This window comes from Colius striatus, chromosome 4 (assembly GCF_028858725.1).
Source record: "Colius striatus isolate bColStr4 chromosome 4, bColStr4.1.hap1, whole genome shotgun sequence".
NCBI classification, from domain to species: Eukaryota; Metazoa; Chordata; class Aves; order Coliiformes; family Coliidae; genus Colius; species Colius striatus.
Window position 1 is genome coordinate 44,759,461 of NC_084762.1, and position 24,081 is coordinate 44,783,541.

At 39.4% G+C, this 24,081-nt stretch overlaps 1 protein-coding gene across 2 annotated transcripts in view; it reads right to left on the reverse strand.

The window, feature by feature from the left end:
• ARHGAP28 (Rho GTPase activating protein 28) overlaps positions 1 to 24,081 on the reverse strand; it is an 83,358-nt gene that overhangs the window by 58,047 nt on the left and 1,230 nt on the right. The window contains exon 2 of one of the 2 annotated variants that reach the window (XM_061994845.1): positions 21,522 to 21,601. The exons of the other annotated variant lie outside the window; for it this stretch is intronic. The gene's annotated coding sequence lies outside the window, so the exon portion shown is untranslated. The remainder of the gene's footprint in view (positions 1 to 21,521; positions 21,602 to 24,081) is intronic. 2 annotated transcript variants of the gene reach the window in all.

Genomic DNA, 24,081 nt, shown 5'->3' on the forward strand with positions numbered 1-24,081 from the left:
ACACACCGGTCAGCCTCACCTCCATCCCTGGAAAGGTGATGAAAGGACTTATCCTGGGTGCTGTCTCCAAGCATTTAAAGGACAAGAGGGTCACTAGGAGCAGTCAACCTGGTTTTACCAAAGGGAAGTCATGTTTGACCAACCTGATTGCCTTTCATGAAGATGTAACCAGGTGGATAGATGGTGGTAATGCAGTGGATGTGGTTTCTCTTGATTTCAGTAAAGCATTTGACACTATCTCTCACAGCATCCTCACAGCAAAACTGAGGAAGTGTAACTGGATGATCAGGTAGTGAGGTGGACTGTGAACTGGTTGAAGGAAAGAAGGCAGAGAATTAGGATCAATAAGGCAGGGTCTAGTTGGAGGCCTATGTCTAGTGGAGTCCCTCAGGGGTCAGTGCTGGAAATGGTACTATTCAATATATTCATTAATGACCTTGGTGAAGGAACTGTGCAAGTTTTCTGATGATACTAAACTGGAGGGAGTGGCTGGCACACCAGAAGGCTGTGCAGCCATTCAACAAGACCTGAAGGGTTGAGGGGAGAGAGATCTAATGAAATTCAACAAGGGTAGGTGTAAAGTGTTGCATCTAGGAAAGAACAGCCCCATATACCAGTACAGGTTGCGGATGAACCCTTAGAGAGGAGTGTAGGGGAAAGGGACCTGGGGGTACTGGTGGACAGCAGGATGAGCATGAGCCAGTGATGTGCCCTCGTAGCCAAGAAGGCCAATGGCATCCTGGGGTGTATTAGAAGGGATGTGAGGGGTAGGTCGAGAGAAGTTCTGCTCCCCCTCTACTCTGGCCTCATGAGACTGCATCTGGAATATTATGTCCAGTTCTGGGCCCCTCAGTTCAAGAAGGATGGGGAGCTGCTGGAGAGAGTTCAGTGCAGGGCCACCAAGGTGATGAAGGGAGGTGGAGCATCTCCCTTATGATGAAAGGCTGAGGGGGCTGAGACTCTTTAGCTTGGAGGAGACTGAGGTGTGATCTCATTAATGTTTACAAATGCATAAAGGGTGGGTGTCAGGAAGATGGAGCCAGGCTCTTCTCTATGATACCCAATGATAGGACAAGGGGCAATGGGTACAAGCTGGAAGAAAGAGACCTGGGAGTCCTGATTGATAATAAGCTAAACATGAGCCAGCAATGTGCCCTCATGGCCAGGAAGGCCAATGGTATCCTGGGATACATCAAGAAGAGTGTGGCCAGCAGGTCGAGGGAGGTTCTTCTCCCCCTCTACTCTGCCCTAGTGAGGCCTCATCTGGAGTCCTGTGTCCAGTTCTGGGCTCATCAGCTCAAGAGGGACAGGGAAGTGCTGGAGAGAGTCCAGCACAGGGCCACGAAGATGATCAGGGGACTGGAACATCTTTCATACAAGGAAAGGCTGAAGGAACTGGGGCTGTTTAGTCTAGAAAAGAGGAGACTGAGGGGAGATCTTATTAACATTTATACATATCTAAATGGCAGATGTCAGGAGGTTGGAGCATCCCTTTTTTCTATAGTAGCTAGCAACAGGACAAGGGATAATGGGATGAAGCTGGAGCACAAAAAGTTCCGCTTAAACATAAGAAAAAACTATTTCACTGTGAGGGTGAGGGAGCCCTGGCACAGGCTGCCCAGGGCGGTTGTGGAGGCTCCTCCCTTGGAGGTCTTCAAGACCCACCTGGACATGTTCCTATGCGACCTGATCTTGGTGAACCTGCTTTGGCAGGGGGGTTGGACTAGATGATCTCTAAAGGTCCCTTCCAACCCCTGCCATTTTGTGATTCTGTGATAAGAAGTTCAAAAGAAACATAAGGAAGAATTTCTTCACTGTGAGGGTGACAGAGCACTGGAATGGGCTGCCCAGATGAGTTGTTGAGTCTCCTTCTCTGGAGACATTCAAAATCCACTGGGACGAGTTCCTGTGTGACAGACTCTAGGTGGTCGTGCTCTGACAGGGGGGTTGGACTAGAGGATCTTTTGAGGTCCCCCACAGCCCTTGAGATTCTATGATTCTGTGATATGCATGACAGAGAGATCTGCCCGCGCTGGTGATATTCATATGATATAAAATAGACCTATTGTGGAGTCCATTTTATGACTGTTGAAAACCATAGTTTATCCTTACAATGACACAAATTTTCAAGCTTTTGCTGCATCTGGATGTAAGAACCAGTCATAAACAATTAGCTATATAAATAATTGATTTTTCAGGGCTTTGGCCAAACAAATAAGTGAACAAAATCTTCATTTAAAGTTAATTTGAAACAAAGCTATTTTCTTTTCCTGTAGAAATTGAGAAGGACAATAAACAATTTTATCTGATGGATTTGTTTTACTTTTCTGTTGAAAGTTAAATATACATAAATTAGAAACAAAACACTTCATTTAGAAGGTATTGCAATGAAAAGTTTAAGCTGTTCCTGTTTTTTGGCTTTTTATGGGGCTCAAAATAATACTCTGTAAATTATTCTGATGAACTCAAACCTTGTGGTTTGGTTTTGTTTGGTTTTGTTTTTCCCCTGAAAGAGAAATGTTCCTTTTTTTTCTTTTTATTCCACTTCTAAATTCAGTCTCCTGTTTTAACAGGTCACTGCTGCAGGGAAATAGCTTCAAGGACTTGTCTAACCGATGTCATATGGCAAGCATGAAAATAAAACTAGAAGGAAGGAACTGGAAGAATTATCATTGGATCAATTATTCCACAGAAATTAAACTGGCATGATTATAATCATGTGGTGGTTTCTTCTGAAACATGACTGCTATTTCCAGGGACTCTATATATTGATCTATTCCAGCTGTTAGTAAGTGAAAATAAGAGACTCTTCTTCAAGCTGGATTTTACATTAACACTGGGATACATTAAGCACACATGCTTCAAACTTCACTTACTTTTCATGGTAGAAAAATGGCAATATCCTAAAGCTTAATAAGTGATGTATTCAAAAGCAACTGTGTAGATAGGGTGGAAATAGTTATTCATGGTTAAGCGGTACAGACTTGGCATCAGCTCAGATGCCGTGAAAGATTAAACCTTCTCTTAGGAGATCTCTGCAGATCTGCTCCTTCTGTCTGTGCTTTGGCAGGGGATTTGTGAAATTTCCTACCTGCATTCATGACTGATTAAGATTTAATTGTGATCTTAGCTCTGCTTAGGAGACCATTAATTTACCGAGTAAGGATTTTTCAAAAGAAACTACTTAACCTCAAGACCATTTAGACATAAAACCGGTCAAGCAAGAGAAGAGGGTTTACAGAGCATGACAAAAGAAGGATTGCTAAATGTGTGATGCCGATGGAGGAAAACTGTGGAACAGAGAAACTCTGGCAGTGCCCGTAGGAAGGATTTTGTTTTGCAATGCCCCCGTGTCTCGCAGGAGGCCCACAGCTGGCCACTGAGCTGAATTTCACAAATATGCTGAGGCAGCATTCTTTATCTGCAGTAACGCTTGGTGTTGGCTGCGAAGGTCACCTTGATGAATGAACTTGCCTGGTGGAAAAAACCCTCCTCTGCTAGTAAATTAGCAGGAAGGGACTGAGCTTGTTTTCCACTTCTTGTTGTGATAGCTGCAAACTGGGGCCATATGTACACTGGAAACAGCATGTGGAGCCACATGACAGGGAAGCCAATTTTTCTGCTGAATTTACAAACACCAAGGTTTGGGTTTTTTCTGGTGGCTCTTTGATCTTTGGAGAAAAACTATTTTTCACATTAATTTTCAGTTACCTGGTGACTTTGCCAATGTTGTCATGTGAGGTCCCTCCAACAAATATCTGTTCTACCTCTTGCATTAAACTATATAATAGGCTCTTAGTTATCCTAATCCCAAGGATTACAATACAGTTTCCTAAGGAAGCCACTTACTGTCCCTTAGAGTCATCATTTCTTTGAAAGCTAAACCAAGAAGGCCAAAATAAAAAGATGACAGGTGGAAGTGTCACTGAATGAGGAGGATGTGAATAACACCCTGACAAGAAGATGAAGAAAATAATTACTTGTTAATATCTCTGAATTTCAACATACTTTCACTTGGAAAGAAGGACCTGAGCTGATAGTCTGAAATGCAACCATTTCCTATGATTGCCAGAACAAATTTCTGGCTTTTGCTCACCTGCAGCAACAGCTTGACCATGCTAACACCAGGTGTGGCCCTGAAGAGGCCTTTCTAGGTACAGTTTGAGTCGCCCCTCAAGAGCAGTGAAATTCTGACCTTTTAAATTCTGACCTTTTAAAGTAATCTTTTTCATTGGTTCTTTCCCATTTTGCTTTTTCTCATCCTAAGCCATCTTTCCAAACTAGTCTTTTTGTTTTGTCTTCGTCCTGATGTTACTCTATGTCTTTGATGCACGGGGAAATGTTACGGGTAGGTTTCTTGCAGTCTGAAATGATTGGTTGCCTCTCTTTTCCAAAGTAAGAATATTCATAACGTATGATGTGGGCTGAAGGTTCAAAGACTATTATAAAGAGTACAGAAAACCCAGAATGCGTGACATCAAGAGCTGAAGGATTAATGCAGCTTGAGGAAAAACAGAGGATCTTTGTCTAAACCCAAACAAAGCCAAGGCCTTGGCTTACTGATTGCCAAATGTAAGATATTTATTCTCCCTTTTCTCTTAGATGTTAACTGAGCACTACTAAACTAACTACAGCTAAACCACTGTAATGTATCAGAGATATTTTTATATTAACAGATGTTCTTCACTAATATGCCTAAAAGTAACTGTAACTGTCAAATTCATATTTGGCCAGTAACCTTTATTGTAAAGAACTAGGATGGGTTTCTGCTGAATTTCTGACAGTCTATCAACCAATTTACTTCTCCTTAAAGGTGAAGGTTTAATTTGAACAAAATATTTTACCAGTTTCACCAGTTAGGAAATGCTAATTTAATCAGCAATATTACTTGAGGGGGACCAAGGAATTCTTAGGGGTTTTTTTTTAATTGAAAGGATTGTCAAGCATTGGAACAGGCTCGGCTGCTCAGAGAAGTAGTGGAGTCATCATCCCTGGAGGTATTCAAAAGAAGTGTAGATAAAGTGCTGAGGAACATGTTTTAGTGGTGGACATGACAGTGCCAGGTTAATGATTGGACTCAATCACCTTAAAGGTCTTTTCCAGCTGAAATGATTCTACGATTCTGTGACTGTAAATCATGAAATATGTTTCAGTAAAAGGACTTTTAAAAAATCCTTAACTAAATAAGCATTGCATCTGAAAATTCTGTTGGGCACAAATAGACAAAAGAAAAAAGTTTTTCTTTCTATACATAATTATGACTCTGAATATCCTCAATCAATTACAAATGTCCACTTTCCAAAATTAATTTCTTTAAACAGAAACATACATAAGTCAAAGACATAGCTAATAACCATGCATAACATAAATATTAGGTTAGTCTAAAATTTTGTTCAATATCTTACGTAAAAGCAGAACTGGACTTGGCAGTCAGGCAGAATGAAAGATGCCCATCTTGTACAGTTCAGTAAGAAAGAGGGAAAAGGAGAAAAAAATTAGTAAGTTTAGAAGAAGGAATCCACGTTAACCAGTCCACCATTAATTGTCACGGAGATTTCAACATTAAAAATAAAATATGAGAATTTGAAAATATTACCATGAGATAAAAAAGAATAAAATCCCCTCAAAGGTAAATACAATACTATTGTTTATCATCACCACAAATGGCATTAAGAGAGTGACAGTAGCCGAAGTCACAGATCTCTCCTGCCTGGCTTCAAACCACAGATATAGAACCCACCTTGTTTGTCATTTGGGACACCCAGTGCAGCCAAAATCATGTCTGTGCCACTTGAGAAACCAAGACTATTGCTAGCATTGATGAAAGTGGTGTTTTACTTTTACTTGTGCAGGTCTGTATGGCTGCAGCAGGGGCAAGGTGGTGGGGACTCAATTCACCAAAGGAACTTTTACCTGCTTAGGAAATAAACATGCTCCTTTTCAAATGCAAATGTGTTCAGGAGCCTGAATGAGGTTCCTTCTAGCTTTCATTCAAGATGAAGGCTTTTATCAAGATTTAGAAATCTCCGGCTTCAACAGCACTGTTCAGACAAGGTACATACAGACCCACGGCTTTCATGAGTGACCACATACAGAAAAACACTTCTTCACGGCCAGCCATCACCTGCCTCTTCCAGCTTTTCCTTCTCAGTCCCTCTCGCACAAATCCAGATGGGAGGGCTTGAGGACAACAGCCGTGTGACAATGTCATAGGTTTCATGTAGTCCTATGAGATGATTATCTGACAGTTATTTCCTCTTGCAACATTCTCTCTTGCATCAAAATGCTGCAGCTCCCTGTTGTTGATGTAACAACTGGTACAAACCAGCACCAGCAGTTCTACTGGCAGGGTTTTTTTGATGTTGGCAAGACAGAAGAAAAATGCTGATTATAACTAATAGAAGGTGCTTGCTCAGAGAGAGGGAAAATTCAAGATATTTGCTAAAAGATGGCGTATCGAAAAGGCTTTCCTGGCAACGCTGTCAAAACTGCAGTACAGCCTCCTTTGCCAGCTGTTCCAATTGCAGTCAATGCTCTTCCAATGTTCTGATGGAAAGTGCTTCATATGGCCTTGGTTCTTGTTTTTCTCCATATTCATGTGAGCTGAGAGTGCAACTTATGTCTTACAAGACATGCATTATTAACTTACTCAGTAGTGGGTTATGGCAGATGGGAAAAAACATGTGTTTTAAAGGGAAGGCAGTGAAATCAGTCACCTATACAAGACACATACAGACTGCCTGATGAAGACATCCCTTGCCCCCTGCCCCATCAGCATCCATGTCAGGGGATTCAGTGCAAGAGCTTTCTCAGGAAACTCCAAGAGTTCATGTCTCAGTACGGCTGTGTGTTGTGACTAGTATTGTATCCCAATACTGGTGAACTTCAAGGCCTGTTTAAAATACCCATGAAATTTCAGTCTCTTGATTACACCATCTCTGTTCATTGAATTTATTTCTGTGTGCTGTGAAAATATTGCTGTTGCTATTAATAGTGGTATTATTAGTGTTATGAACTCTTAGAGAGTAGTGTAGGGGAAAGGAAGGTGGGGGCCTTGGTGGACAGCAGGATGAGCATGAGCCAGCAATGTGCCCTCGTGGCCAAGAAGGCCAATGACATGCTGAAGGGGTGTGGGCAGTAGGTCAAGAGAGATTCTGCTCCCCTTCTACTCTGCCCTCTTGAGACCACATCTGTAATATTGTGTCCAGTTCTGGACCCCTCAGTTCAAGAAGAACAGGGAGCTGCTAGAGAGAGTTCAGTGCAGGGACACCAAGATGATGGAGTGGAGCATCTCCCTTACGATGAAAGGGAACTGGGGCTCTTTAGCTTGGAGACTGAGGGGTGACCTCATTAAAGTTTCAAATATGTAAAGGGTGGGTGTCAGGAGGATGGAGCCAGACTCTTCTCAACATTGCCTAATTATATTACAAGGGGCAATAGGTACAAGCTGGAACATAAAAGATTCGAAAGAAACATAAGGAAGAATTTCTTCATTGTGAGGATGACAGAGCACTGGAACAGGCTGCTCAGATGGGTTGTTGAGTCTCCTTCTCTGGAGACATTCAAAACCCATATGGACAAGTTCCTGTGTGACCTGCTCTAGGTGGTCCTGCTCTGACAGGGGGCTGGACTAGGTAATCTATCGAGGTCCCTTCCAACCTTTAAGATTCTGTGATTCTGTAATTATTAGTATTATTAGTATTGTACTACACTGGAGGTAGGAGTCAGAAGCAAAAGCCTATTGGATACTATGCTTTGTACGAGCTAGGCTGAAAAAAGCTGTTTACCATCAAGAGCCTGCAGCCTACCTCTGCCCATGTAGAGCACTGTGCTCATTGGCCATGTCCTGATTGTAGTTAAGGCAGAAGATGTAATTTTCTAATGCTAAGATAGCTACATTTCAGAGATGAAATTGCTTCTTTCTCACTACATAAACTGTGAAAGCTAAGAATATAAGAAAAGCATAACAATAACAACAAAAAGCCAGAGTCTTTCTCATATTCAATTACATGGTGATTTTAAGGTCTTGAGTTCTATAAGGCATAGCAGTCTGGGTCAGTGAAAAATTATTTCTGGTCTCAGAGGCTATGGTCATATGTGTGGTCATACAAGGTCTTAATCTAATCCAATCAGTGATCCAGGACGACATCTTTTTCAAGTCCTAGGCCAATTTTATAACAGGGGAGAAGAGGTAACTGTTTCCTTTATATTTGTTTTTCTTTCTGTCAATCTCCTTAGCAGCTATTTGTACACGGCTGGAGGTTTGCAATGTCAGTAAAATTTTGTTGTGGGGAAAGTGGAGGAGCAGGGAGCAAGTGCAGGATGGTGCTCCTGGGGAAATGTGGTTTTCCACATGACTAAAATGATGAATGTCTGCACTTGGGTACCAGAGCTGTAAGTGACTAACCATGACTCACTCCTCCTTTGCTGACGTGTGGATGCACAAATGGGTATGGAGCATGAGAGAGACCATATCATGGTGAATGTGTGCACCTCAGAGATTTCTAAAGCATTGAGTAATGATCAGCTGATAGAATTACACAGTCTGACCCTGAAACTAAAATCTTGAGTGGATTTGCTTTGACAGCAAAAAGTGTGTCTGCTTGTTTTGTCATGCCCGTTAGAGATTTGGCTATAAAATTAAAAAAAATTGGCTTAGAAATTATAGTCTACAGCAGCTCTTCACAAAGATTCCCTGTTACTGGAAAGAAATGGAAGTTTAGTGCACAGAAGGTGCACATCATAGTGACAGCTGTGTTTAGGGATATCAACTTGAAGTATTGCATGCAGTATATGCTGTCAGGCACATCATGAGTCTCGACGTTCTTGGGGTTTCTTTGATTTTATTTCATAGTTCATTGCCCCTTTGGAATATGTGCTGACAACACTCGAGAATTTATTTACACATGTTCCCTTCTGCTCTATAGCTGAAGTTTTTCACAGGTTGAGCAAATAGAATTTTGAATAATTCCAGGTAGGATCTCAGTTTAGGCTAAAATATTGTCCCACTATGTTTCCTCAGTGGTCTATACTGGAGTTTCCACAATGGGCAACCAGTGGCCTAACCCTTCTTGACACCGACTATTGAGAAAAAAAAGGAAGAACATAGGGGTCAGAGTGAGGTGGGGAAAAAAAATCCCTGTCATAAGTGCAAGCTCTCAAAGGTGGAGTATTTTTCTACAAATCAGAAAAATTAAACAAGGGTTGATTCCTTTGAGGTATTCAGCATATTGTCCACAATCCAGTAATGCACTTAATGTTAAACATACCCTGGAGAGTGCCACAGCCAACAGTCTGAGCACCAAATACCCTGCAGGATCAAGCTCCAAATCAGGACCAGACATAAACCAGATGGCATTATGTTGGCTTTGCCATGTTAACAAAGTCTTTGGTTTGCATTTTAATCTCTCTCTCTTTTTCTGCCCTTTCTTGCTTTGTCTTTCCTATAAAATAATCTGTAAGTAATCACTGGGAGAAGAGAGCAATCTACTGAAATTGACCCTTGTCATCTTTTCACATGCATGGACTTGAAGCAAGAGCTAGGAAAACTGCTGCTTGTTTTTAACTTAAATCAGCAATGTTTGGACAAGAACTGTGAGGAGTTCAGAGTTACTGAAGGAAGGAAAATGTTGGCTGTTCTCTAGTGAGCTCCCCAAATGTGTGTGGTGAGTGTGCTGCTGCATTTGAGAGAATTGTTGCTTGCATGACAGATTATTCCAAAGCCTTCATTTTTTATTTTTAGGATGGTGATGGGGCCAGGTAGGATGCCTGAGCAGGAAAAATTGGAGGCAGTTCTTTACCTGCTCATAAAATGGATTCAAACTCAGCTGAAGTGAGACTGCTGCTGTGTAGTGCTCAGCACTCATGTATCCACTGAGGTCACCTGCCAGAAAGCAGTGGGAAGAAAATAAAACCCTAGCTGCTGCTTTGGTTTTTTGTTTTTTGTTTTTTTTTTTTTTTAAATGCTCCTGACTTTCCACTTCTTCCTTTTCAGTTACAACAGTTACAGCTATCTCCAGAACTTCCTCAGACCTGTGTTTTGTGCATATATCAACTTTGACATGGATGTTTGTGAAACTGAGGACTGCCTAACTGGAAGCTGTCCTAGCTGGAACTGCTTTCCCACAGGGACGGTACAGTGAGCAGCTGAGGTGGGATGTGTGCCTCTGCGCTACTGGTGTTGCTGAAATGCAAAACACAACAGTCTGGACTGAAGCCTGAACCTTGGAGCCTGAAATGGGGCAACCCAGCCTGCTGCCAGACACATTAAGTGTGTTTCTCCTGCACAGGCTGCAGCCATCACTTGTGGTGGAGCGGTGCATGCATGTGGGTTGTGCAGTGAGACTTAAGAGAAAATTTTTGTAATCATTTTAACATGTAAGCATCTCGAAAAGGAGCTGACAGAGGTGCCAAACCTTTGCTTTCATGACTGCATTAATCTTTTCCTGGCCTTGGAAAGAAATTTTTGATGAATTTAGCACATGTTCTCAAAGAGCTTTTGAGATACATGGATTTAAAAAAAATGGATTTTTTCCTATATCTGAAAGCCGTGGTGGGAATAGGAGGAAGTGCTAAGGTCTCTTTTCTCATATCTATGTATCGCCCAAGAAAATTTATTTCTTAGGTGTAGTAATGGAGTTCTTTTGTCCAGGGGAATATGTTTCAGATGCATATCATTTTAAGAACTAAAACAAATAATGTTGTTACTACTGGTGGAAAAGTTCCTGGTTGGCAAGTGAGTTATATTAACTGTCATGTGAAAGTTTAGTCCATGACAAATGTGTCATAATTGAGAGTTGTTCTGCTGTGCAGAGGTAAAAGACTAGTTCCGTTATTTTCTATGTGCCCCGTGCCAAGAGCAGGCCCCTGAACAGAGATAAAAGCTCAGAGAGTGACTAGTTGCTAAGTCATCATAACTTTGCTTGTGTTTCCAAGTCCTGATAGACTTAGAAGGAATTAAAGTAGTTTGGAGATAACTGACCAGCAGACAGCACCTATGGTATTGTTGGGAATTTGACAATAACTTTTGATCAAACAAGGAACAAACTGAAACTAAGCCATTTTGTATTTGTGAACTGCCTGTTCCTCTGAAGTTTTCTCCAGAAAATGCTCATACAGATGCAGTTGTCACAGCTCCAGGAGGCACTCAAGTGTATGGCCAGCTATTTTGTTTCGTTTTCCTATGCTTTTGTCTTTATGTTGATCACAGGCAGAGCTACAGTTCTGAAAACTGACAGGGAAAGTGTTCTGGCCTCACTGTAACACTTTGAGACAATTATTTGAGTTGGGAGATGGGTCAAGACCCAGAGTACTTCCTGTCTCACTCCACAATCAAGCTTAGAAGTCTCCTGAATCTGTCCTTCTTGAGCAACTGACAACACAATGAATTCCCCCAGGTGTCTGTGACAAGAGTACAATGTTTATGCTGTGTCCAAATTTATGTTTGTGTTCAATGAAAATTAGACAACAACAGCAACTCAAAGGAGCCACAGAGTTGCTCTATTTCTCTTGTCATTAAGGTTAAAACCAGACCAACCATCTAAAATTGCTCAAAGTGCTTAGAGCAAATTAGAAAACTTTCTACGGTACAGACAGAAGAAGTGTGTAAGTCGAGAATTTCCACTCAGGATATTGTTTGGTTCCTTCATGCAAAATAAACTAGTTTTATTTTTGTTAGGCAAACACTGGACCATAGCATGAGGTCACGGCTAACCAAGAAGCTACTCTCTTATCATAATTTCCAGGGAAGCAGGACTGTCCTATTTACGTATGGTATAGGAGTCAGTACTCAAATACAATGTAATAAATACATTGACCTTAGATATTTCAAGAGTTGCATCAAATGAATATACCAACTTGGCCTTTCAAAAAAGATCTCCCATCATATCTGGTATGAACATGTATTTTCTCACACTTTCTTTGTTGAAATGTCTAGTGACATCAGTGTGTTTCAGTGACTTATTTAGTCTTCTGAGTAACTGTTTTGATTCCAGAAATAAATATTTAATGTTCTAATCACAAACTTCTACATAATGCACTTACAGAACATTTCAGCAGCTTTGATTTCAACAAATCCATGATTAAATCAGTAATTTAAATGAAGCACTACATCAAAACTAAATATTGAAGCCAAGATTCATTTAAAATAAGCTTCAACTAAAGAAATTTTTCATAATCTTTCATCTACTTTCATCATAGTGTTGTCTATCCTTAACTACTTGGTAATAGAAGAGTGTATCCACTCAGCAAGATATCTTCCAATGCTGACAAACATGTCTCATTTTCAAAGATTGCCTAGCCAAACTTTGTTTGATGAGAAGATAAATGCCAAAAAAACTCCCTCATCTGCGTAGCAAAAGCATTCACATGAGAACATGGTTATCATAAAAGTAGATTTTAGATGTTTTCTTCTTTACTTATGTATTTCCTATTCCCTTAACTAATTGTCACTTTATTCTTACATTTTGTATTTTGGTTTGAATTCCTTTTGATTCTTATATTTGGAAGATTCCTTGGTTAGGTTGCCGATATTATTTTATCTTTACGTAAGGTACATATTCTGGTGTAGATAGGATGACATAAATTTCCACCAATCTTCTAATCTTAGGCGCCTAAAAATTAAATTTATATTAATTTAAATTGATGTCTATAATCAAAATCAAGTCAATGACACATCTCTAGAAAGCCCAACAGCAACTGCAAAGACCACAATACCTTCCCTGTTCTCAAAATCTATAGGACTTAGAGCAAGACAACAAAAGAGCATCAAAAGTCAAAAGTAATACCAAAAGCATAGATAAGGTTGTAGGTAGAGGAAAAAAATCCCACAGCTTGATACTTACAGATTTCCTTAAAATTTAGCCACTTCTTTCCAGCTGCTGGCCAGACGATAACTGTGCACGAGGCAGAGGCATAAACAGTACATCCTTTGTTACCTGTCCACATGGCTATTTGAAGTCTGCTAAAAAGCAAACTTCTGAGCAGTTACATAATGGCAAAATAACATGAAGGAAAAACTCATACATGATTTTGCATTGTCTCTTCTGCTTTCTGCACAGCAATTCCCATGAAGATTGCAATGTAAAATATTTTTTTGCTGTTAGTATTGCTCACTTTGAGTTTTTATAGCCGCTTTGAGATCTGCATCATTGTATTTGATTTCAGCTAATTAAGCATACTACAAATGAACAAGAATGTAGACACACAGCACTGTAAAAAACACAGAAGGAAGTTTTTTCAAACAAAATCCCTCTATTAGGCAGTGGTTCCAGTGATGCAATCAGAATAGGAAGGAAAGTCTGTGTTGTTTCATTGTTTTATTCATTGTTTTGTTTGGATTTTGGGGTCCAGTGCTAACTTGTGATAATATTTCCATTTGTACGCATATTTCTCTGAGGGCAATCCAAAAAAGTGACTATGATGAATTTAATAGGAAAAATATCCCATTGAATTTGACAAGTTTTTCCATCATGAGTGACCATTATCGAATTGCCCCACTCAATTATTTTTCCTGTGTAGTTCAGTAGCTTTCAGCTAAGTTTATTGTTTTTTATCAAAGTCCAATAAATGTACAAAATGGATTCAATAGAAATGTAATGGCAGAAAAATTTGATAACTGATTCATCCCTGTAAGGAATTTAAGAGTTTTTAAATAAGAGAAAGGATAAGTTCTGCATAAATGATCAAAAAGCAGCACTGCAATCTGCATCAAGGATGTAGAGTTGGTTACATAGACATTTAGATCTTCCAAGACAAGCCCAAAGCCTACGGTTGCCAATAAGAGTTTTGGATCCCATTTTAAATGTCATGAGCAGTCAATTACATTTGTAATCCAAAGATTCAGCTCTCTATAACCTCCATAGTTCAACAGTTAAAACAAATATGTCCTCTCTACAGACATGACTTATCTGATTGCCCACCATACCACATAATTCTAAACAGGATTTTCCAGGTGGCATCTGCAGAGCCCTACATCATCTCTCTGTCTTTAGGTAGTATGGTTTAAATGTGGGAAAGGCCAATGGTGGCAGAAATGTCACCTTAAGCAAACAAAGTTTTTCTTCACGTCTCTCAAACATAAGATGCACAGCAGAAGTTTTTCAAAGTGATCAAATTATTTTCATCAAATGTAAAATTGACAGTGGAAGACTGAGAAGTTTCCTTCCCTCTGAAAGAATATGTCACTCCTGTCAGCATACATAGGTATGCGTCATTGTTTATCTCTGAGACCTACACATCATATTTGATTGATTTTCAGAAGATGCTAAATTCTCTCTGTTGCAACACAATATAGGAAATTTTTAATTTTATACATTGTCAGAAATGATGGAAAAGTGATATTAAATTTTTAACTAAATATAGATCACGGAAGAGCACAGAAAAAGAAATACTGAGCTTATTATCATCAGCTATACCTGTTGCTTAAGTATATTGCCATCAGTGAATGTTATAAAACTCTGTGAAGAAAGCCAAGGAAATGAATATGCATTTTCTGTAAAGATATCAGAAAATCTCTTCCCACTATCTATTATTTTCTTGTCTGTTTCTGGAGAAAACCACTCTACTTAGTTTCAAAGATGAATACAATATTAAATTCAAGTTTAAGTCTCAAAGACTGCCTATCGAATGTTATTTTTACTGCTTTGTCCAGTGAATTCATGGGATATGGCTACTTGCATGCTTTAAGCTAGACCCACACACAAGTATCATTTCAGTGTCTGTTTCATTTCTCTTGTTGCACAGCCTGAAGTCCCCTTTGGTTTGAATAAAATATAAAATCTATCCCAGGGATGGAAAATCATCACCAATAGTCTCAAAGGAGGTAAATTAATCTAGCAGTCCACTCCACTGATATAATTAGGAATGCACTTTGTCGGCCTTTGAAGGTTTAACTACAGCTGGCTGGGTTCAAGGCAGTCTCAGAAACCAATCTGTTCTTAGTAACACCACCTCCTTCACAGAATTACAGACATACTTTCATATACTGAGCTAACTGCTGAATGATATTTTTCCCCCACTTATGCAGTGGTCAGTGTCTTTTTCAGCATAAATGAAGCCCTGGATGAATGCCATGAAATGATTCAAAAACCAAAGGCTGAGCTGACAGTTCAGGAATAAAGATTATGAACCTTATTTACAGTGTTTCAGTGTGGCTTAATTCATTCTCTGAACATCATCATATTCCTAATCCATATGATGAGATTGAATTAGAAAAAGAGATTCTAATGGATATCCAGATGCTGACTGGCCTGTATGTTGTATGAGAACTAAAATATATTTCAATCTCTGTTTTCTAGGAAAATCAGAACTCTATTCTTCACACAGATTTGCTAAGTTAGGGAGAAAAAAACCCCTCTAATAAATATTTTAAATCTTCTTTAAATTTATTAATCTGTACTAGTTCTGTATCCCTGTTGTACCCTTAACTCTTCTACTGGAATCTGCAGATATTCTGATGATTAATACCTTCATAGTATTGCTAGTAAGTTTTTCTAGCTGAATATCACAAGCACTACTTTTTCATGTGCTTTGCTCAGTAGGAACCTGATTTGCACAAATGAATGAATGGTATGGCTCAAGTAAGTTGGATAAAGCTTCCCCTTCAGCCTGTAAAATATCTGACGAAAATGCAGTATAACTTTATTTACTTTACACACCTAGACCTGAAAATACCCAGCCTTACCTAGTAATCAGCAGAGTGGCCTGTTCAGAAAAAAAAACAACATACTTTTTTTTTTCTTTCTTATCAGTCCTGAAGCATTAGTCTAAACACTTTAAATTCCAGCCCTCAAGTTTCCACCTACAGTTGTGTCAGCAGGCTGGACACAGGCTCCACACTAGGCAAAATGCTGTGCTAAAATCACTGTACAGCTCCTGGACACGGGAAAAGGGAGGTCAGATTTGCCTGTGAACACCCCATAAAAAGATATCTTGAATTCCTCTGTTGTAGTCGTTATGTGGTAATCATGGAATTCACTGTGGATTTATTACCTTGCTGTTAAACCTTATGGTGTCAGACTGAACTGTTTTTTGAACATTTTCATTGCTTTATTTGGTTCTGTTTTGCTTGTAATACAAATTTTCAGTAGGTGTCAGAATACTAGCATCAGAATTGGGCCTGAATATCAATAATACATAAATTTCAGTGTCTTGTATCCAAGAGAAAAAAAAAGGACTATGAATTAAATAAAAAAAACAATACACCTTATTGCATCGGTAAGTTTCTGTGTAAGCAGGAGAAAGTTAACTCTGAAAATTAAAACTTACTGTATCCTTTAGAATTCTTGATAGCACTAACAGTGTTAATTCTAGACATCCTCCTTCTCCACACGAGTATCATACTCCATGTTTGAGGCTGAAAAGAGAAAATAGCCTCCAAGGACATCTTATGACAATAAACTCACTATACGAATGGGCAATCATTTAAAACTACAGTGACTCATTGTTGCATGGCATGTAACACAATTAACTGCAGATTTACTTGTGTTCAGTGTAGACTGAGGCAAGCTGGTTTGGTTTCCATGGTCTTACTGCACTGCTGAATGTGGCACAGTTAACTTCAAGCCCAGGTTAATTACATCTTATTAAAAAAGTTCAGAAGTTAAAAAGACCCCTAAGAGATGGAGTATGTTATGAACAAAACGCATTTTGACCACAGAAAACAGCTGCAGAATCAATGTCCTTCCCAAAATCTGTAGTGTCCTTCCTAAAGACAGAACATGGTGGTTCTGGACATTGAAGAAGGCTTTTAAAAAAGTGATGTAGTTCAATTCCTTTTTTGTTTATTTTTAATTAGTATTCTTTGCCAGTGGCAACAGATTGTGAAGAAGTTTCCAGTTAATACTTGACTTTTGAGGTAAATAATTGTAATGTTTGCTATACTCTGTGAATTATCAATGACACATGAGTAGCCTTAAACTTCATGCTTCCTCTGTGGACCTGTACATGTTGTACACACACATGTAAATAAGAATAATTGAATACTCCTAGAAACCTCACATTTACAGTGATATTAATCTTAAATTCTTGTGGTTTAATTGCTTTTGTTAACTGAAAGAGAGAGGGAGGGAAACAAGCAAGCAAGCAAGGCAGCATCAAAGGATTGCAGCAGATCACTGGGGATTATGCGGAAAATCATCCTGTGAGTGGAAGATGTAAGAAGGACCTTATACAAGGCAGACATAATTGTTTCAGCAGGAGACTAAAGACTCCCAAGTATTTAAAAGACCCCTCTCCTGTGCTTAATCAGCTGTCCCTGCTTCCTTCTGGCCACTCTCTAAAATTGAGTACAAAGTTTTCTGTTGTCTCTCTGTTTCCTTTCAGTCTTTGCACATGCCCACTATGGGCATCATCTTGCCTGGAAGTAGCCAAGGACAGCCAAGCCTGTAAAACACCTTCAGAGAATGCCCTAGGCTCTCCTGCTTCATGTTTTACCTGTAACTATAGCAAAGATTTTGTATTAATCCTTCCTAAATCTAGACAAATATTTAGAACTCGAGTTTTCAAAATATTTCAATAACTGAGGGAAGCATCACAAAAGTAAGACAGGCCTCATAACAATTACATTTTTAATATATAAGATGTCATGCTGAAGTCTTATTCTGCAAGAAACCTATTAAAGAGGACGTTAACTTTAGGAGACATACCTTGTAAGTAAAGTTATTGACAAAAAGATCTGAATTCTGATAGCCTGATTCCATTTTCACTGAATTCAGAAGTAAAACCTTCTTTACTACACCTAAGTATCCATTAACTCAGTCCACGTGTATAAACAAGGATCATATCACACTTGTTCTACTGTAAGACTTATTATTCACCCATTAAAAGACTGGAATACAAAAAAAGAGCATTTCAGGTTAGATTGAATGCTGCAACTATGCAGTTCTTGCTTTCATACTAATGTTAACCTTAAAAGCAATCTGACATTTGCACTTTCAGATTCCCTTTTGATCACTAGGTATGATAACTTGGATACTATTTTTTTTGAGCTTTTATTAGCCAGAGAAAAAGAAATTGACAGGAATGAGGCTCTCAATCACCATACCTAGACTCTACATAGACTAACCTTGGATCTGGGTAATTGCAGACTTTCTGATGCTTGCAGAGGAATCGTTAGTGAGGAACACACTACTCAGTGAGACAAATTAATATAAAAATGGTATAAATATGTTGTTCCCTACCCAAATCTGTCCATTGGGAATCTAGTGTTGTACTGATTAACTGTAATAAAATATGACAACTTGTAACTCTAGAGCTTCTTCCACCTCTGGTAGCAAAGTGTGAGAGTGACCTGGTGTCCTGAGGTTTTGTTCACAGCTGTCTAAAACACAGTTCCCTGGCCTGTATCTTGCTTTACCAGTCTTTCAGCTGGTAAATGTCAACCAGCTAGACTTCTACACCCAATACTGCTCTTCAATATATACTATTCTCTGTCTCTCGGCACTGATAGGGCTCTTCTCATCCTCATAGAAAGACTTACCATCATTATTTTGCTTATTATATGCTCACAGCAACTTATGCACAAAGAGATATTATAAAACATTTCTATAGTCCTCAGGTGCAAATTTAATAGTGGCAACAATTATTAGCAATGATTTCTGTCTCTCCTTTATTCAGTCTTCTTCTGTCTAAATATCCAGCATAAGTCCATTCTAAACTGTATCATTTTACACATCTGAAAATCCCACAGGTTTACAGTAGCCAAGTATTACGTGTAACATCTTATACATAATCATCTTCAAATGAACAAGCTGATAATAGGCTATCTGTTCCAGTGTTTGTTCAACAATCTTCAGAGACTGTCAGTGTCTTGAAAGTTAACAGATACATACAGGAGAAAAATGAATTACAGGGATGAGGGAACCCTTACAGAGTGGCAGTCTTTCCCTCACATTAATTACAAGGGATGCCAAGTCAAGCACTTCTGCTGACCTCTGCTAAAATAGTCCTTCAGGATAGTAGAGGCTCTTTCTCAAACAATCTGTCTTTCAACCATTTCAGCTTTTGACTTCAAAATCACCACTTAAATGCCATTCCAAAACCCATTGCTGCATGTGTCTAGTGGGACTTGAGGGTCAGCCACACCACATAACTTCCTTTTGGAGACATTTCTTACTCCAATTAATTTAATTTACACACAAGGAGGGGAATCGGGTCATATGCCTGTGAAGCTGGTGATTCTCCTCTCATCCTTTGCTCCTCTTCCTTCCATGCCCTTGCATTGTCTTTGTCTCACTCTTCCAAGTCCCTGGCACATGCAACTGTTTCCACTGAGAGAAAAAAGCAGGCAGGGAAAGGGGCCAAATCCTAGATATGATGCCTGGTTTCAGTCACCTGCTTGGGACATGACTCTGGACACTTACCCTGGATTCCTTCCTGTGTTCTTTTAACGCACCTACCACAGCGGTATCCAAAGGCTGCACAGAACATGGTCCCACCCCATGGCAGACATGCTGCCTGCTGGCCTCACGCTACTGCACTGCCTGGACAGCTGGAGCAAAGCCCTAGTGGCTGCTAGTACTGTGCTTAGCCAGAATACAGGATGTTAACGTGATTGTTTGCTATGGATACTCCACACTATTTCAGGATGTGATTCTATATTTTTACAGCACTAACCAGATGCCTTTCAGATACTGACCTAGCTAGGATTTTTGCTAGTATTCCATAGTTGTGTCTGTGTCCCACCGCTGCCCATTTTCCACACATTTGCACTGAATTATTTTGATCTCCTGTGCAAAAATATCACTTAACAGTTCTTGATTCCTGGCTCTTTGCTATGCCAGTGCTGGTAGCCTGCCAGATGTGAACTGAAGGTGTCTGTGTAGGGTGCGCAGGGCTTTCAGGGCCTAAGCTATTTTCATGGGTAGCTTCAACCCTCATGTAATCAGAGATAAGTGACTTAGTTAAAAATGAATGGGACAGCTGGCTAAATGCTCAACCAAATAAAATGATCAAAGGGGCAATGCCAGATGTTTTCCATCAGCCCTACATATGGAGGTACCAGGGAGAGCAGCAGGAGCACCAAACTAAAAAGAAACCGGAGAAGCCAACTCTAGTTTCAACCACAACATGAGGAACTAGCTATAAATACTACATTCCTCAGTGAGGCTCCCAGAGGACATTCTGTAGGTATTTCTAAAACCTACAGGAAATCATGTCTACTATTGTCTGACTTATTTATATGCATCCTCCTGGTAAACATTTTATTAAGAACTATCATTCTTTGCAACTATATTCAAAAAATATATAATATTATTCTATGATTTATAGAATCATAAAAAGCGTTTTTCCACCAAATGTATGTTTTTCCAAACCTGTGCCAATACCGTTTTCTCCTAGTCTACTGTTTTGTGGGGTTTTCTGTTACCACTTTCAGTACATTTTAACATTTTAATTTCATAAGTCCAAGGTACTGCAAGAGGCCCAAGTAATTTCAAGATTTACTATGGAAAATGAGCCAGCTTTTTATTTCTGTCTTCTGGGAAGTTTATGGTAGAGTGAGACAAACATCCAAAATAGTTAAGGTTGTTTATCCTGCATCATTTAGAAGACATGCTTGACATCACTTGTATACAACTGAGCAGGGGAGCTGCTCAGTCAGGGCTGACAGAAACTAAACCCAGATCACCCAGCCTTAGGGCATGCAGACTTTACTTCAGTGTGATAAAAACTGCTTCTGTTGGGATAAAAAGAAGCCAAATTGTGCTGCATAAGACCTCCTCTTCCAGTTTTATTTCAGTTGTCATTAAAAGATACTTTCTCTCATCATGACATGTATCTGTAGTCTCTTGGGTCTTGCAAGAGGGAAAGAATATTGCCAAAGGATCTGCTGCTGTGCTTGTCCAGTGTAATGACTTTACTATTGGCCCTGAATTTGCAAGTCTTAAACTTGGAGAACAAGGATCCAGGAAGCTAGCAGCAGGCAATTCAAAGCAACATAGAAACTTCAGATATTTTCCCAGTTCTCTTTTTATTCTATAATTTAAGGATGCCTGTCTGAAAGTCAACGCTGACAGTAGAAGGAGAGAGAACTGCTGAACATGAAGAAATTAGAAAAGCACTTCCCTGAAACAACTGGAAGTACCAGATTTGCCCTTGCCTAGGAGAGAATCCAAGAAATGGACTTGACTGCATTATTCAGCTGTGCTGATATTCACTTTGTCTTTTACCTATGCAGGTAGCATGGTTTGGTAGTATATATGCTGCTCTTTGCACAAGTATTGATTATAAAGATGTTTATTCCATATATAAACAGCTTGATCTGCCTTGTAAAAGCTGCTCTAAATCCATTCTGCAGTAACAAAGCCTGCCCTTGTGCTTTTTATTTCCTGATTCTTATCCCATGCACATAAAAGCATAAACCACTTATTACAGTGGAAAGATCTGTGATTTTTGGTGCAGGCTGAGTTCTTTGCTGGTAGATATGCTGGTAACAAATGGCTGAGGAACTCATACTGGAGTCTAGGAAAGTTTGAGCATGACTCACTTAGGAATGCTTTGTACTCCCCTAATTGCATAATTACCTTAGAGAGCTCACTGGCCATTTGGCATAGAGGTCATGCCTGTTTCCTCTGAGCACAGGAATAACTCCTCTTAGCTTCTCCTAGAAGGATAAAAAAGAGACATATGGCCATGGTCCCCTTTTTCCTCTACACAATCAGGAAGAGCATTTGTGCATAACTTAAAAGTCCTTCATTCTCTGAAATGAGGATGGAAAAGTTGGTCGTTCCTAAACATCAGCACTTTCACCTTTGCACTGAGACAGTATCGCTATTGAAAAGGATAGTGTGGTATTCTTGGGAATTGGTTCTCTCCGATACTTTGTTTGCAAAAGCAATAAGTAAAAAAAAAATAGGATCAATATAAATTATATCAACAGTTGCAATCATGCAAAATAAGGATGGCAAGTGAAGGGAATGGATCTGAATGTCTCACGAGAAGAATGAGAAATGAAACTTGTTAATTGCATTAATGGAATTAAAAGAAGATTTGGACAGAGAATTCTCCTGAACCTCCAGCAAATTCAACACTACAGTTCTCAGGCCTTTCCCTACGTGTGGAACTGGTAAAGTAAGTCTGGAAGACAGAACAAAAGCAGAAAGTTAAGAATGTATTATAGAGATAGCTGACGAACTGATACTGAAGTATAGTTAATCTTTAGTCCCTCTGATGCTCTCTTGTTCTGGAGAATGGGAACAATATGTGGTTCCTCTTTTTAACCTTTTTATTAACATAATTCAACAATAAATGTGGAAGCTAGAATTTTACTTTGCAGACTGATGACAGCATAACTATGTAGACAAACGTTTATCCCGCTCTCCCTTTTATTACACCTATTAATTTACCACCTTCATTGCGCATTTATGCGTCTTCCATTTGAAGCAGCTAAGGCACACCTTCTTTTACTCCCCTTGAAGGCCACCCTGCAACATATCATGGGGTATATGCAATCTCCTCTCACTGGGATTATGAATGAAAATACTTATGGTGACTATATTTCATACTGATGCTAATGTTGCTGGAGTACGTTATATGGATGCACACAGGATGCCTGCCTCATTGGTCCTTCAGGAGTTATAGATGGATGTGAATTCAAGTGGTCTGATGCACCTAAGTTATTTTAGTAGTGTAAACTTTGGTATTCCTGGGCCTCTCTACTGTATACTTGGATTGACAAGAGTTTAAGATTACTGATTTGTTTAGAGGTTCATGATGTCTACCTAAATTTTTCCTTCTTTTTTTTCAGTGTCTTTTTTAATAGTTTAATGCCAGCTGAGGCTGCATTAGCTTCTCCTTTCTGAGAGAAAGCTCTGCTTATAAGGTTCCCAAAGTGAAAGTATTTGCAAGAGACATATCCAAGCCTGGCTCTGGTGAGTGCAACTAGTCTTCTGATACAAAGACAGTATCACCTCAAAGCAACAGAAAAATTTTGTGGAAAAGAATGAAAATGAAAGATCTTGATTGCTAAGCTGAAAGAGAACTCAGCAGTTTTTCAAATGGAGGGCTAATATCCAAGACTGATTCTGTTCACACAGATATATATCTGAAGTGTGAACTTCATTACGGCTACATCTAACTAAACCCAGACAAACTAGGAAGAACATCGTCCCTGTGTCTCAACTTCTTTTGTTATAAAATAGATAACACTATAAAATAGATAGCAGTTTGTTGTCTGCTTTTTTGAACCATTCTCCTGGCAAGTCAAGGAGTTAGCAATCTGTAGTGCACACGGCTGCCCTAAGGTCAAGGAACACCAGACAGAGTCTGTAGTAAAATGTCTTGTTTTAGGATAGTGGCAGAGGAAACTGTACAGAAAATGAAGTCCAGGAAACAGTTCTTAGAAGATGAAGTAGGGATTAAGCCAGAGCCTATTTTACCATTTGCTAAAACACTCAGTCCATTTGCCTTCATGGATTTTGCATTCCAGAGGACTGCATGCTGGGTTAATAAAATCCCTCTCTTGAACAGGCTTTAGAAACTGAGATGGTCACTGACTGCCCATATAGCAGAATTTGGCTATTGCTACTAGACAGCTGCAGAAAGTTGAGGACAAGAAGGAGGTGGCAGCACCAAAATCCTACATACACATAGACATACAGAGAGACACATGGCTTTGTCTCATGGCAAGAGCTTCCAAAATATGTTCCTCATCAAAATGCCAGGATCCTCTTTTCTTTTTTTCTTTCAGGAACTGCAATTTGCACTTCTGCTTTCTTAGGTGCTATGTTTGTGATTTAAACTCTCATACACCCTGAGCTTAAGTTTCAAGAGCATTTTAAAACAATTAGCACACCTACAAGAAAAACAGCAATACACCACATTTCCTTTACTCACAGATTCAAAGGGAGGTTGGATTTAGCATTCTTCCTCAGGGAAGAAATGACATGCTCCCCAGTAACCAAATGCCAAACCACTGCTTTCTGCTTTGAGTAGCAAATGCCATTCTTACTGCGTCTGAAAGCCCAGACTGTGTTTCTTTTCTTAACATGAAATTGTGTATTTTGGTACTGCTCTCAAACAACAGTTTAACAGAACAAAGGAGTTATCTTTATGAGGCAGATCGGGAAATAAACAAAGAACAGG